The sequence below is a fragment of the Podarcis vaucheri genome, assembly GCF_965113315.1.
Source record: "Podarcis vaucheri genome assembly, chromosome: 2".
Taxonomy (NCBI): domain Eukaryota; kingdom Metazoa; phylum Chordata; class Lepidosauria; order Squamata; family Lacertidae; genus Podarcis; species Podarcis vaucheri.
Window position 1 is genome coordinate 112,259,346 of NC_138760.1, and position 15,465 is coordinate 112,274,810.

General features: G+C 45.6%; 1 protein-coding gene across 2 annotated transcripts in view; it reads right to left on the minus strand.

The window, feature by feature from the left end:
- PLXNB1 (plexin B1) overlaps nt 1-15,465 on the minus strand; it is a 147,414-nt gene that overhangs the window by 107,410 nt on the left and 24,539 nt on the right. Inside the window, exons 1-3 of one of the 2 annotated variants that reach the window (XM_082209145.1) lie at nt 6,205-6,423; nt 1,841-1,890; nt 720-844 (exon numbers count right to left, since the gene is read on the minus strand). The gene's annotated coding sequence lies outside the window, so the exon portion shown is untranslated. Of the gene's footprint in view, nt 1-719; nt 845-1,840; nt 1,891-6,204; nt 6,424-15,465 lie in introns of those variants that run through there. The other variant, XM_082209144.1, reaches the window with a different exon arrangement.

A 15,465-nucleotide genomic window follows, 5' to 3' on the forward strand; every position in this document is an offset into this window, starting at 1 on the left:
AAAAAAATAAAAACTAGGTGTGTCTTATGGTTGGGTGCGTCTTGTAGAGTGAAAAATACGGTACATAGTGTGAAATGCAGTAATCGTTTTGAGGTTACCACCACATGAACTACGGCGGTCAGGCTATGTGCAGCTTCTCTTACTAACAGTACTTGTACAGAATGGTGGTATTAAAATGATCCTCCACACCATAGTTTAAAAGAATCAGGAGCAATTATCATGGCCCACATGCCCCCTTCTCCCTCCCTCACATGCACAGCTTAATGTGTTACTTCCTGTTTAGCTCAAACTACCATGGTTTGATCAAAGCAAAGTTTGCAACATTCAAACACCACAGCAAACTATGGTTTGATCAAAACAAGAAAGCAGGGGGTACAGGAATGGAGTTCATTCTCAGTCATCCAAACCATGGTTTACAGGACAACCAGGAGGCAGCCACCAGAATTCCTTTTCTTTTGCTACCCAACAGCAGCACAACCATGTCACAAACAGAGTTCCAATACGGATGATGTCGCCATGAAGGGGACAGTAGAGTTCAAGGTACAACGAGGAGTGTGGGTGCCCGATTAGTCACCAAGAATTACGAGAGGGTGGTGATTTGTCCTCCAAAATGGCAGGAACTTTCTTCACCTGCAAAAACTCGACATGCGGCCATGCAGTTTTTGCTCTCCTCTGCACAGTGGGCTGCATGCATGTTATACATCTCAGAACAAACTTACCTGAGTCCTATAGGCAAGTTCTGGCAGGAGTCCACAATCGATGCAACGGCAGCAGTTGAAAGTCTGCTGGTAAATAGCTTAGAGCTGCAGCCAGAAATGAGTGGGATACCTGGGGTTCAGGCAACCTTCAGGAAAGAAAACAGGGGGTGGGAGGGTTGGTTGGTAAACTTAATCTCCTACTGGTCGGTATACAACGTGCATAAACCTCCCTCCTACAAAAAAAGCCCAAACCACACGTGTCTAGGTTTGCTAGGTTGCACTCCAGTGATGTGAAAAATTCTGAGCTTGCATGATGCAGTTGTGGCTGCTCCTGCCACCCCAAATAATAATAATAATAATAATAATAATAATAATAATAAATTGTATTTATACCCCGCCCTCCCCAGCCAGAGCCGGGCTCAGGGCAGCTAACACCATTAAAATTACAGTAAAAACATAATAATGTGTTTGTTTGTTTTTTTAAAAAAAAACAATTTAAAATACAGTGGTACCTCGGGTTACATACGCTTCAGGTTACAGACTCCGCTAACCCAGAAATAATACCTTAGGTTAAGAACTTTGCTTCAGGATGAGAACAGAAATCATGTTCCGGCAGCATGGCAGCAGCAGAAGGCCCCATCAGCTAAAGTGGTGCTTCAGGTTAAGAACAGTTTCAGGTTAAGTACGGACTTCTGGAACATATTAAGTACTTAACCTGAGGTACCACTGTACAGGTTAAAATGCAATTTAAAATGCAGCCTCATTTTAAAAGTAGCCCATAGATCAAAACCATACATTGCCCAACACCAGGGCCAACCCGCCCATGAGGCAGACTGAGGCAACCGCCTCAGGAAGCAGAATACAAGGGGCAACTCTGTGCCCCACCTCCCAGAAGGGGAGAAGAGAAGCGGCTTCAGTGGCTTCCAGTAAGTGAGGCTTCAGTGGAGGGTGGTACCTTCTCATTTCACCTCAGGAGTCCAAACGGAACAATCCACTCCTGCCCAACACCCACTTTGATTGCCTGCAAATGGGGCTTCTCATTCTGGGCCAAGCGCATCATCCAGACTCTCGCCCTCCCTGGCCTCTGGTCCACGGCTTGCTCCTCAGTAGTACAGCATGGAATTGTGACCCCTTTGACTTACCATCTGGACTGCCTGGGCTTCATTTCTCTTCTCAGTCAATGCACCTCAAGCTGTAAGAAAAACACAACGAGAATGTCTCATCCCAAGCAAAGCAAATGCAAGTAACCTTGGGCCTATATATTTCTTTAGATGCATGGGACATTAAGCGTTTGGACCACTGTACTCTCTGAACAGTTGACTAGTTGTGTTAAAAAAGCCCAGGGACGGAAAAGCACGGACTGCTTTATTATTGATTGGTATCCTTTTATTCAACACATGACAACAACTGGTGTCAATAGAAAGCTGCCTCGCTCCCTGCCAAAACAGAAAAAAATGGTCAGCTGGAGCTAGATCTAATACCAGACTGATCCTTCCCTTTACAATAATTCTTTTGTCCTCTAGGTCTCTTCAGAATATGCTTGTTTATGATGCAATATTGTCTTCTTCCTGAATTCATTCTGCACTCTCTTCCGCTTTTTTTTTTTAATACGATAATCTTTATTGCCATTGTCCCATACAGAACAACAAAATTGAAAAATTCTACATCATACATTCAATAAACAAGCCTGCTATCCCAGCCTAGTTAACCCCTAAAAACTCTGATACCCCATAATTAAATACAATATACACCCACAGAGACTACCTTACACTGCGTTGAAAACCAAAATTGCATTTGGATAGAAACTGTTTCTCAGGCGGCTAGTCCTAGTCTTTATAACCCTGTACCTTCTTCCAGAAGGCAGAAGCTGAAAGAGATCATTTCCGGGGTGCGCGCTATCCTGCACTATCTCTGCAGCTTTCTTATGACACCTGGAAGCGTAGATTTGATCCAAGGTGGGAAGTGTGCACCCAATTATTCTCTCCGCAGTCTTTACAACCTTGGACAGCATTGTTTTTCCCCTGACCGTGCAGCTCCCAAACCACACACAGTGACCATAAGTTAATACACGCTCAACAGTACAATGGCAAATTCCATCAACAGGTCCTTTGAGAGATTATTTTTCTTTTGTAGTTTTGACTTGTAATATAATTTAGAATTCGATAAAAAAAAATTAAAAACGGTGGGCCTAAATGTAGGAACTTGTTCTTTCCATATGTGGGCATGATGGGGCAGTGGCAACACTCATCACAACCTGAGTTCCTTGGAAAGGGGGGTGGGGAGAGACTGTAATAAATAAATGAAGGACCGCACACCTTCCATCAATGCAGTACTGCAGCATAATATTGACTCCAAAACAGGAACATAAGCTTTCAGGAGCGATCAACCATATTCACAGAATATGGACCTCTCAGTCATCAACCAAATGAACAGCAGTGGATGGCCGGATGGGGCAGTGGCACTGACCTGACCTCCCTTTGCCTGCACCACTGCAGCCAGGGCAGAGAATGGAAGGTTGGCACAGTGCGAACACACCAGCAGAACCAGTATGATGTTCCCACTGGTGCATTTGAATCCCACCAACCTCACCACTTTCCCTCTCTGTTTTGTTACACAGCAGTGACACAGGCAACTAGAGTTCAGGCGAATGCCGCAACGCCACTCCACAGTCCTCTACTGCAAATTATTAATGGACGCACACTAAGAATTGCTGGATGCTAGGAACAAATAGTAGGGTGATGCGATAATGAATTAATGAATGGCCAACCAAGGACCCCATGCATGCACACACATGCATACACCTTACATCAGAGCAACGTTGTGATCCCAGAACATGAATATTAACCGTAAAACAGAAGAAGAGCACAACATATAAACTTATAAACAACTTATAAAATTTATGGCCGCAGGTTATGGCGATGACTCAGATAGCTTTAAAATGTGCCAGACAAAGTAATGCAGAACAGGCCTGCTGGTGGCTTGTAAATAAGTTCACCCAAGTTACTAGCCTGCAAAGACATTTACTAGCCTGCATTTCCATGTTAGAGTAGCAGCCAAAGTAAGAATACAGGCTGCTAGCCCCTTAGCAGGCTTGTAAAAGAGGAAAGGGGCAGGGGAGACAAAAATGTTTCCACCCAGGAGAGAAAGAGTGATCCACCCCTCCTCCACAAGCTCTGCTGGTCATGATGGGCTCTGTGGCTGGCACAGAGGAGGAGGAAGCTAGGCTTACTGGTCCCCCCACTACCACCCACTCAACTACCTTGAATTCCTGGTTGCCTTGGTTTCCCAGGTGTTAAATACACAGCTGCAAAAAGTTTGTCATCATCACCAATGGGTCCTCCAAGTTCAGGGACAATATGCCTCTGAGCAGCACATACTAGGGATCAACAGCAGGGGACATGCTGGGTGTGTATTTATAGGGGTGCAGCTCATCGACAGCATATCCTACAAAATCCAGGTAATGCTCTGCTGACCACATGCCAGAGTGCCAGACCAAAAAACAGGACATTCTGGGATCCAACCAGAAGCTGGGATGACTTCTATAATTCCGGGATGTCCCGCTTAAATCGGGATGGCTGGGAAGCATGTGGTACAGCCCCTGCTTTGCAGATGAAAGGTCCCAGGTAGGACTATGAATGTCCCTTGGTTGGAACCCCAGAGAGCCACTACTGAGCTAGACTGACCAGTTGGTCTGACTCAGAATAAGCTTCCTATGTTCCTGTGCTTTGCTTCCCATCAGCTTCCCAGAAACATCTGCTGGGCCACTGCAGGAAACAGGATAGTGGGCCAGAAGGACCTTTGACCCTGATCCACAGAGCTCTTCTTGCATTTGTGTCATCCAGGCAAAGGCTCAAAAGCTCATAGCCCAAGAGGATGCTGGCGATCTTACACCAATTCTGGCGCCGGCCAGGAGGAAGTCCTTTGCAGGGACGCTTGGATGTCGCACTGTAAAGCTGTGTGAACCTAGCTGGCCTGTGCAACAGCTAGACAATCGCTGCATGGAAACCGCCTTCCCTTGCCAGTTTGTCAAGTTTTGGCTCGTCTGCTTCACCTTTCCAAACAAGGATGGAGACAGAAGACACCCATCACCCCCTGGGGGCAGAGGGGGTGGGAGATTCTGTTGGCATGGTGACTGACAGTAGCCCTCGCTTCCTTTTTAACTAACAGGAATAAAAATGTTTTGTTCTCATTAAGGAAAAAGAGAGCTGCATTCCTGATTGGTGAGTAACGTCTCTGCCTGCGAGTTAATCTCCCAGAAAGCTGTGGCAGCCTGGGATGGGGTTTCCAGTCCGACCCACTCAGCCACTTTTCTCCTGAGCCTCCCTAGATACTCTTGAGGAGGGAGTTTCACCCAGGATGGGGCTCACACTGCCCCACCCCACTTCGTGCTAGGGTCCCACAACAGACAGGTGTTTCCTCACAGTGCCCAAGGGGGTATTGAGACACACAACTGGTTGAAGGGGTGCGGTGGAGCAAGCATGTTAATTCTTCAACTCTTATTTGTGATAAGGCTGATCAACCATCAAGGTTCACAGTTTTCCAGGTCAGGGAAAGCTTTTCACACCATTCTGTCTGATGAAGCATCGGCCACACTGACTCCAGCACGTTGCAAAGGATTCTGGGGGCATGTTCTGGGATGCACGGTGCATTCATGCAGGCCACTGTGGCCAGGCCTATTAAACCACCTGGCAGGAACTGAGAGAGTACCCTAGAATACACACAACAGTCTTCTGCATTGCTATCTGTGTTGGGCTCAGAATTGGCAAGGGGTAGGGGAAGCCGGGAGAAATTAGGGAGGTGGAAAGGGGAATAAAATACTTTTGCAGCAGCAGCTGCAAGCAAAACTGTTCCAGATAGCAGCATTGCAGTTACAAATTCTGGCAAAAGTAGCAGCAGCAGCAAGTAATTTTATCATAATCACAATCTTTTTCGTAAACCGCCTTGAGGGTTTTTTTCTACGATCAAGCTACGTATAAATGTTATGAAATAACTAAATAAATCACCAAGCAACTTGCTTTTCAACAAAACGTATCAACCATTAATAACCTTCGAATTGTGGAATCCCTCCTCCTCCTCCTCCTCAGATACGTTTCCAAGGAAATTCATGGTTCAAAAGCCAAGTTTTGTAAAAGCTTGTTTAAATTAGCTTCTGGGGAACTGAGCTGCAGGGAACACACACACAGAGAGAGCTTTGATCTAGCAAGCTCAGCATTTGGAAAGCTGACCTGGATTGCCAGCATACCTGATTTAAGGGCCAAGCCAAAAGGCCTGATTTCAAAGTGTTTAAAATAAAATAAAATAAGGCATTTGTTAAGGGTGCTGAGAATTCTGTTAGGGATCTCCCAATGATTCTCCCAGGAGCTTCTGGCAAACGTTATTAAAACCTGTGCTCTTCTGTAACATAGAAAAGCGGCAAGTATCTTTGGATTGAATTAAAGTGGTTTTCTCGGCACCTTTGCAAAAAAGAAAAAGAAAATCAGACAACAGCCAGGAGAGGATCCGCTACCTGAATTTTCCCCTCTTCTTTTTATGCCCAGAAGAATGTGACTTGCAGATCTAGCTCCCAAACCGTTCCTCTTACAATGCCGACTCCCTGGCAGGTGGCCGACGAGCCCTCGAAACCATCTGTGATATGAGCAATTAGCGCAAAATGCCAGCTTCCCAACTGACAACATGGGCAAGTTATTTCCAGCGGAGAAGGAGTTGCGTTCCAATAGGCCCAGGCAGGCATTTCACACCCTGGCATCTAAGCCTGCTCTCCGCCTGCCTGCCTCCGGGTAGGAAGTTCTTCTGCAGCTTATACCCCCCCACACACACACCCCTCCTCCAGAGAGACAAAGGGCCTTCTCACAAAACACCTCAATGAAGGAGGCAGCTGAATGAACAATGATGCAAACCAAGCTTGGCTAACAAGCTCTGCCCAGTGTCCATTAGCTCAAATTTCTCCCAGTCCAGTGAGCAGAGCTGAAGAGGCTGCAGCACTGGGCACTTCTGCCCACCCCCATCCACTCACCCACCCACCCACCCCGCCTGCAAATTTGGGGATTTGTGGGAATAACTCCACTCCTTACACACACACACACACACACACACACACACACTAACCAAGCATTGGCTAGAATAGAGCACAACCAGAAACAGCTGATCATAATATTAAGAGATCAGAGCCATTCATTGGGTTTGGCCATACGATTAGGAACAGACATGTCTTCAAACATTGCATCTCTCGGATATATCCAAAAATTCTTAATAAATATCTTATAAAAAAACCAAAAACATTGCATCTCTCTACACTATATGTTTAAAGCAGTATTGTACTACTACTACTACTACTACTAATAATAATAATAATAATAATAAATTTATATTTATATCCCACCCTCCCCAGCCGAAGCCAGGCTCAGAGCAGCTAACAACTATAAAAGTAACACAATTTACATAAAATCACAATCAATTGATTGAAATGCATTCTAAAACCAATTCAAAATCAAATTAATGGCAACCACTGGGCTAGAGTTCTGTGAGGATTACCAAAGGAGGGGGTCAGACTGTGCCTTGGCCAAAGGCCTGGTGGAACAGCTCTGTCTTGCAGGCCCTACGGAAAAATTTCAAGTCCCGCAGGGCCCTAGTCTCTTGTGACAGAGCGTTCCACCAGATCGGGGCCATGGCCGAAAAGGCCCTGGCTCTGGTTGAGGCCAGTCTAACCTCCCTGTGGCCCGGGATCTCCAATATGTTTTTATTTGAAGACTGTAAGGCTTTCCCCCAGAGACTCTTGTGGTTTGTGAAGGGTGCAGAGAGTTGTTGGGACAAGTGGTGATGATGATGATGATGATGATGATGATGATGATGATAATGGGTTGTCCCAGTCACACTGGGCGGCTTCCCGCAAAATATAAAAGCACAACAAAGCATCAAACATTTAAAACCTCCATCACAGTGGGGTGGGGGAAGCCATGCCTGTTTAAAGTGGCATGATCCTGCTTTAAAAGTATAATGTAGATAGGGCCAATATGTGAGGAAATGCCTCCTGTTGCCTCTTCTGAATGTAGCGCCATACCCATTTCATTGATTTACGGAATACACTTCCACAAAGATGTGTTGGCAGTCTCTGCCTCGGACAGGTTTAAAAGGAGATAAATTCTTGGGGAAGGTTAAGTGTATCAACCACCACCACTAGCTATTTTTGTTTTATTTATTTGTAAGAGATGCTCTAGCGCCTGCCCTCTGTCACATGATCCAAAGGCAGTTCATAATAATACCATGCCACCATAAAACCAAAGCAACAGAAAGGAGGTCAAAATAAAGCACGCCTTAAAAAATATCCAGCGAGCCGCAACTTGAGTTCTCCACTTGCAGCACCGATGGGATTTGTAATAACATTAAAATGTCCAGGCAAAGAGGGCAGTTTTCACCTGGCAGCAGCATGACAAACATTTTAAGAAAATAAAGAGAGCTCTGCAGGATGAGGCCAAAGGCACATCTAAGCCAGCATTCTCTTCACACAGCAGCCAACCAGATTCCTGTTGGTGGTAGTTGTGCCTGCAGGGCGGAGGTGGCCAACATTTACGGCTGAAGGGTTGCATCCAGACAAGCAGACAGGTTGCTACGTGTACAAGCAGGTACAGTGTTACCTCGGGTTACAGACGCTTCAGGTTACAGACTCCGCTAACCCAGAAATAGTGTGTATCTGAAGAAGTGTGCATGCACACGAAAGCTTATACCAAGAACTAACTTAGTTGGTCTTTAAGGTGCTACAGGAAGGAATTTTTTTTATTTTGACTATGGCAGACCAACACGGCTACCCATCTGTAACCAGAAATAGTACCTCAGGTTAAGAACTTTACTTCAGGATGAGAACAGAAATGGCGCAGCGGCAGCGGGAGGCCCCATTAGCTAAAGTGGTACCTCAGGTTAAGAACAGTTTCAGGTTAAGAACTGACCTCCGGAACGAATAAAGTTCTTAACCAGAGGTACCACTGTACAGGTTAAAATGCAATTTAAAATGCAGCCTCATTTTAAAAGTAGCCCATAGATCAAAACCATACATTGCCCAACACCAGGGCCAACCCGCAAGAAAGAAGATTCCACCTAAACATTAGGAAGAACTTCCTGCCTTATGAGGAACGGCTAAGGGAGTTGGGCATGTTTAGCCTGGAGAAGAGGAGGTTAAGGGGTGATATGATAGCCATGTTCAAATATATAAAAGGATGTCACATAGAGGAGGGAGAAAGGTTGTTTTCTGCTGCTCCAGAGAAGCGGACACGGAGCAATGGATCCAAACTACAAGAAAGAAGATTCCACCTAAACATTAGGAAGAACTTCCTGACAGTAAGAGCTGTTTGACAGTGGAATTTGCTGCCAAGGAGTGTGGTGGAGTCTCCTACTTTGGAGGTCTTTAAGCAGAGGCTTGACAGCCATATGTCAGGAGTGCTCTGATGGTGTTTCCTGCTTGGCAGGGGGTTGGACTCGATGGCCCTTGTGGTCTCTTCCAACTCTATGATTCTATGAGGCAGACTGAGGCAGACCACACAACATTCAAACACACACACACATGCACACACGCATAATGTCTATATGCTCTGCCTCCACAGTCGCTGGAGGAGTGAGAGCTCTTGTGCTCAGCTCCTGCTTGTACATTTCCCACAGGAAACTGGTCAGCCACTGTGAGAACAGGACCTGGACTAGGTGGGCCATTGGCCTGATCCAGCAGGCTGGTATTATTCATTATTATTATTATTATTATTATTATTATTATTATTATTATTATTTTCTATTTGTACCCCGCCCATCCGGCCGGGTTTCCCCAGCCACTCTGGGTGGCTTTCAACAAATACCAAAAATACATCAAAATGTCACACATTAAAAACTTCCCTGAACAGGGCTGCCTTCAGATGTCTTCTAAATGTCAGGTAGTTGTTTATCACTTTGACATCTGAAGGGAGGGCGTTCCACAGGGCGGGCGCCGCTACTGAGAAGGCCCTCTGTCTGGTTCCCTGTAGCTTTGCTTCTTGCAATGAGGGAGGTCCTCAGAGCTGGACCTCAGCATCCAGGCAGAACGATGGGAGTGGAGATGCTCCTTCAGGTATACTGGGCCGAGGCCGTTTAGGGCTTTAAAGGTCAGCACCAACACTTTGAATTGTGCTCGGAAATGTACTGGGAGCCAATGTATTCATGCAACTGAACACCAGGCACTTTGTTCTCTCTCAATTTACCCAGTTGTACGAATGGAAAGTGCCAGGGAGATAACACTGAGGTAATACATAACCTGCTTGATATATACATATTTTTAAAAATAACAACTGTTTGAGGAATGAGCACTCCAGTACGTGAGATGGCAGGCAAATGCAAGTTAGCCACACCCAGATGACCTGTTTAGCAAATATTCGTCCCAACTTATTTGCAAAGAGATTAGATGGCAATGCCTATTTAATGAGCATTCATCCTTTTTTGTTAGTGGGAGGGTTAAACGCCCTTGTCAACCCACACTTTTTAATGCATTTTTCCCCCAACCCACCCACACTCTCCTTATCCCCCAAAGTCCAATCTTTTCAGGAAAGAAGGGGTTTGTTTCACAAGAGCTTCAAATCAGGTTCAAATGTGCAGCTGGAATTTGGTGATCTTCTCACTGTTTGAACTGTGTGTCTCCGATAAAGGGGAAAGAGTTCTGGGCCAGTCACTGTCTCTCTACGCCAGTGTGGTGTAGTGGTTAAGAGCGGTAGTCACGTAATCTGGGAAACCGGGTTCGTGTCTCCGCTCCTCCACATGCAGCTGCTGGGTGACCTTGGGCGAGTCACACTTCTGTGAAGTCTCTCAGCCCCACTCACCTCACAGAGTGTCTGTTGTGGGGGAAGAAGGGAAAGGAGAATGTTAGCCGCTTTGAGACTCCTGAAGGGGAGTGAAAGGCGGGATATCAAATCCAAACTCTTCTTCTTCTTCTTCTCAGCCTAACCTACTTCACAGGTGCATGCACACTTCTTCAGATACAATGTGTATCTGAAGAAGTGTGCATCTCCAGTGTATCTGAAGAAGTGTGCATGCACACGAAAGCTCATACCAAGAACTAACTTAGTTGGTCTTTAAGGTGCTACTGGAAGGAATTTTTTTATTTTGACTATGGCAGACCAACACGGCTACCTATCTGTAACTACTTCACAGGGTTGCTGTTGGTGGGGAAAACTGGATATGAGCTTCTTGGAGGAAGGGATATAAATTGAGCTCATGTCATCCCATGCTCCCAATCGATTCTCCACCATTCTGTCGTTTTTTCCCCTTCCCACATCGCCTGACTTGCACCTGTTATTTTCTGATGCCTATCATCTTATCCACACATACAACGTAACATTTTTCTCCATGGGATATTGTGCATGCAGTTGCCACGTCTGTTTTGTTTGTGCTGCAGTAAACATTCAAAAATCCTTGGGTTCAGGTCAAACTGAGGAAGGGGCTTGGATATAAAAGAGGGCAAAATTGCCTTTCTCATTTTTGCTTGTTGGGGGTAAATTTATGGCCGGGGGAGCAGAATTAATTGGCACATGAATGCTCTGAAAGGTCCTATGCTGCTGCTGTTATTTAACACTGACACAAGCGCCTAAAACTTGGTAAGTGCTGCACATACATTAAAAATATATGAGTTGTGGCTTCAAACCTCAAAAGTTCCTTCCGCCACAACTTTCTTCCTCTTTAAGGTGCCACATGGGTCTTAGTTAAAACATTTTAGGATATTTGAAAAAGAGAAGGATAACTGAGAGACCAGAGGTAATGCTGTGTGCGTTTGAGGCCGGCCTAAAAAGAAAATTATATAACATCTTTTGTAAAAACAGGCCACAAGCTACCCTAATGGACTGCAGGTACTTGCAATGATCTGTCTTATAAAAAACCTTTGCCTTGCACTTAAGGTGAGCAAACAGCCACAGAGAAAATAAAAACACATGCAAGTTCTTGCGGGAAGTGTTGCAAAACATGGTTCCCCATGCAACAAAATGGGGGGGGGGACAGAGAGGAGGGAAGCAAGAACCCATCTGAGCAGCTCTGAAGGGAATAAAGGTAAAGGTAAAGGGACCGACTCTGGGGTTGCGGCGCTCATCTCACTTTATTGGCCGAGGGAGCCGGCGTACAGCTTCCGGGTCACGTGGCCAGCATGACTAAGCCGCTTCTGGTGAACCAGAGCAGCGCATGGAAACGCCGTTTACCTTCCCGCCGGAGTGGTACCTATTTATCTACCGTGGTACCTCAGGTTACACACGCTTCAGGTTACAGACTCTGCTAACCCAGAAATAGTACCTCAGGTTAAGAACTTTGCTTCAGGATGAGAACAGAAATCATGCAGCGGCAGCGGGAGGCCCCATTAGCTAAAGTGGTGCTTCAGGTCAAGAACAGTTTCAGGTTAAGAACGGACCTCTGGAACGAATTAAGTACTTAACCCGAGGTACCACTGTACTTGCACTTTGACGTGCTTTCGAACTGCTAGGTTGGCAGGAGCAGGGGGGAATGGAGTTCTCTTAACTGCTCTCAGCTCCCTTGAGGAAAAAAACTACATTTCCTAGGATTCTTTGGGGGAGGGGGGGAGGAAGAATCCATGACTGTTCAATAGGTATTATAGCGCTGTGGTGGTCATGGGGCCCCGAATTTCATTACTGTATTTGGCTGCCACTGTAATGCAGAACGCCACGCCAGAGACGCATGCCCCTCATTGGCAAACTCCTTAGGCCCAAGGTGCCCCCAACACAGTTCCCCAAGGGCCTGGCTGGCCACTTCCTGGCCGGCACCTCGTGGGTTAACGCGAACATTCCTCTCTCCTTCTGACCTGAGCATTGCAGCTTGAGTCCAGGCTATTCTTTGCTCTCTTGATAAAAGCATGTGAAAGCTGAAGGCCTCACACATTCCTCCATTCAGGGCTTGGCTGCCTGCCTGTAAACTGTCACTCCCTGGCACCCAGGCCAGAGAGGGAGAGAACGGCAGGGAACGCAAGCCAAACTCCCACCCAGGGCCAGCTGCGCTTAAAACGGCACCCTCCCCATCTTTCCCCACCAGGGAGATGAGATCCCTTCTTCCGGCAAGTGGAATAATAATAATAATAATACCACTCCGTTTTGGCTCAAGTCAGCATCTTTCCACAGAAGCCGCCCCCTGTCCCCAAACCTGTGCAGAAGAGAGCACCTTACCCATCCCTCAGGAACAACTCAGAACAAGCCCCACTAATAGCAGGGTTGTGCCCTGTTTACGTAAAGCTTTTGAGAAAGGCGGGAGACAGGACTGTGTAAGAAGGTTCCTTGGGGTGCCGTGACATTTAATTACCCAGGCCCCATCTGTCCCAGGCGCACAGCCTGGCATGGCGGCACAGCAGGCAGTTACGGCAAGAACATGTTTAACAGCACATCGTGCTTATATCGCGAGGGGATCTTTGCACCCCCTGGGAAGCTTTCGTTCATTAAAGAAACAACAACCCAGAACTAAATTAAAACCAGCAACGTCACCAAACCTGGCTCAGCAGCGTCCCAAGTAACACTTTAAAACCACCACCACCATCATTTTTTCAAAAAAAAACCCACAACCACCCAAAGCACCTTATTTTTCTTTTCTTAACTTTCTATTTAAAAAGACAGCTACGTAAAGGAGCGTATTTTTAAAAAATAAACCAACCCCGTGCTAGTGACAATGAAGGTATTTTTAGATATTATAAAAATGAAAAAGCCTCAGCAATCTGGAAATAGGTGATGGACCCGCAAAGGAGGCTCACTTTGCCAGTCGGATTTGCAGCTGTAAACTTGAGGGCTCAGGGCTGTTTGAAATTCTGTGCCCTGAGTTCCTTAACATCAAAATTCTGAATTAAGGAGACAGAGAGGAAGAGGGAGAGAGGGAGGATTGGACAAGTACAGGCACACATTAAAGGCAAAGCCAAGAAAAGAGGAGGGGTTAAAAAGAATAGCTACGGGAGCTTTAAGAATCATAAACACAGGGCATATGTATATACCCAAGATGATCTGGCACTTGCGATCAGTCACAAATGAGGATTGGTCACATGGGTGGTCACTTTGCTTTGTTCTTAAATTCACTTTCTGCCACTTTTTATGTTTTTGATTGTTCTTTAGCTATTTTTAAAATTATACTCTGTACAATGCCTTAAGCAATATGCTGGACAGATAGCGACAGCAGCTCTGCACTGGCCAGGTGGCCCTTGGAAGATCATCTGCTGTCACAGGTATCCCTCCTGCCCTTAGTTTTTTACACTAAATGCAGCAACAGCATTTTACACTAAATGCAGCACCCAATCAGTGGGTGAGGCAAGTGTTTCCATTTGTGTCGGTCCATTTTATGCATTAAGGCTTCCTTCCAGCCTCGGAAGTGCCCGGCATATACCTCTCAAGTCGCACTCAAGCGAAACCCCACCTGACAGCCCGAGCTGACAAGGCGCCATTGTGTCAGGAGCTGAAACAATGCAGGGACAATTTTGAGGACATAAACGCCTTGCATGGTGAAGGGCCCTTAGGAAGCCAAAGGAAGTGCCATTTCTGATGTGAAACATTACAGCTTTGGGCCGCCTCCGGACATCACAATAAAACATATCTGAAGAAGTGTGCATGCACACGAAAGCTCATACCAATAACTCACTTAGTTGGTTTCTAAGGTGGTACTGGAATTTTTTTCATTTTGTTTCGACTACGACAGACCGACATGGCTACCTATCTGAAACTAGAACAATAAAACATGTTTTTTTCTTCTTGCAGGGTTTGGGAAACCTTTTTCCTGGGGGACCTTCTGGGGTCTGGATGTAGTGATGGGTGGGGCCATAGGCAAAAGCAGAAAGAGGGATGGGTGCGACTTTTACTTCGCAGGAGGCTACATTCCAGCCACACCAAAGTCAGAGGTTTCTACATGCACACATTTCCATCAATCCTAGCAAGCAAAAGGGTGTTCTCATCATTCAAGGACATGTCCCGGCCCAGGGATGTAGACATGTTATTTCTATGTGCCTAGTATAGTAAAACATTGGTTCTTTTCCTCCTGCATTCTGGGAATTATTTCTATCTTCTCTTTGCTTCTAAAACAGACTATAAGGCCTGTTTATAATCAATCACGCTTCTCTCTCTCTTTCACGCACAAGGCTAAAGGTCTGTGCCTGGCACAGATCTTTCTGTATAGCATTCCTTACATACCACACTTTTTCTCTTTTAGTTCACCTTTAGTTCACAATGATGTGTAAATCACAATGATGTGTTAATCCTCAATGTATAATTAATTGTGTGAGTTTATATAACAATATAAACATTAGTAAACACCTTAGTCATAACATTATCAATCTTAGTCATAGGTGGATTAAGAGCTTATATGCCTGTCTAAATACAGCTCTAACATTCTGTCTTTCATGTGCCAAAGATCTATGAAGCTATGTAAGCCCGCCTTACATACAAATGAGCCAATAGGATTTCAGTTTCTTTGTCTTGTATTGAGCCAATCAGCCACTAGCACATTCGTGGCCATGCTTTTTGTAACTTTGAATAAAAGGAGATGCTGTGAGGCTAGAGGAGGATAGAATCTCTCTCTCTCTCACTTTCATCTGGCACACACGCAAGCTCTCTGAAAGAAAACATCTCGTTGTCTGTCTTTATTCATCTCTACAAACCTACAAATCCACATCTGGTGACCCCTTGACGTGATCCTGAAGAAGGGTAAGTAATCAGATCCCAATAGAGATCCCTTTAGAGCCAAAAGCATTCCTCATACTAATCCGACTGGGAAAAAGTCTAAAGCGCTTAATTCGTTAGTATGG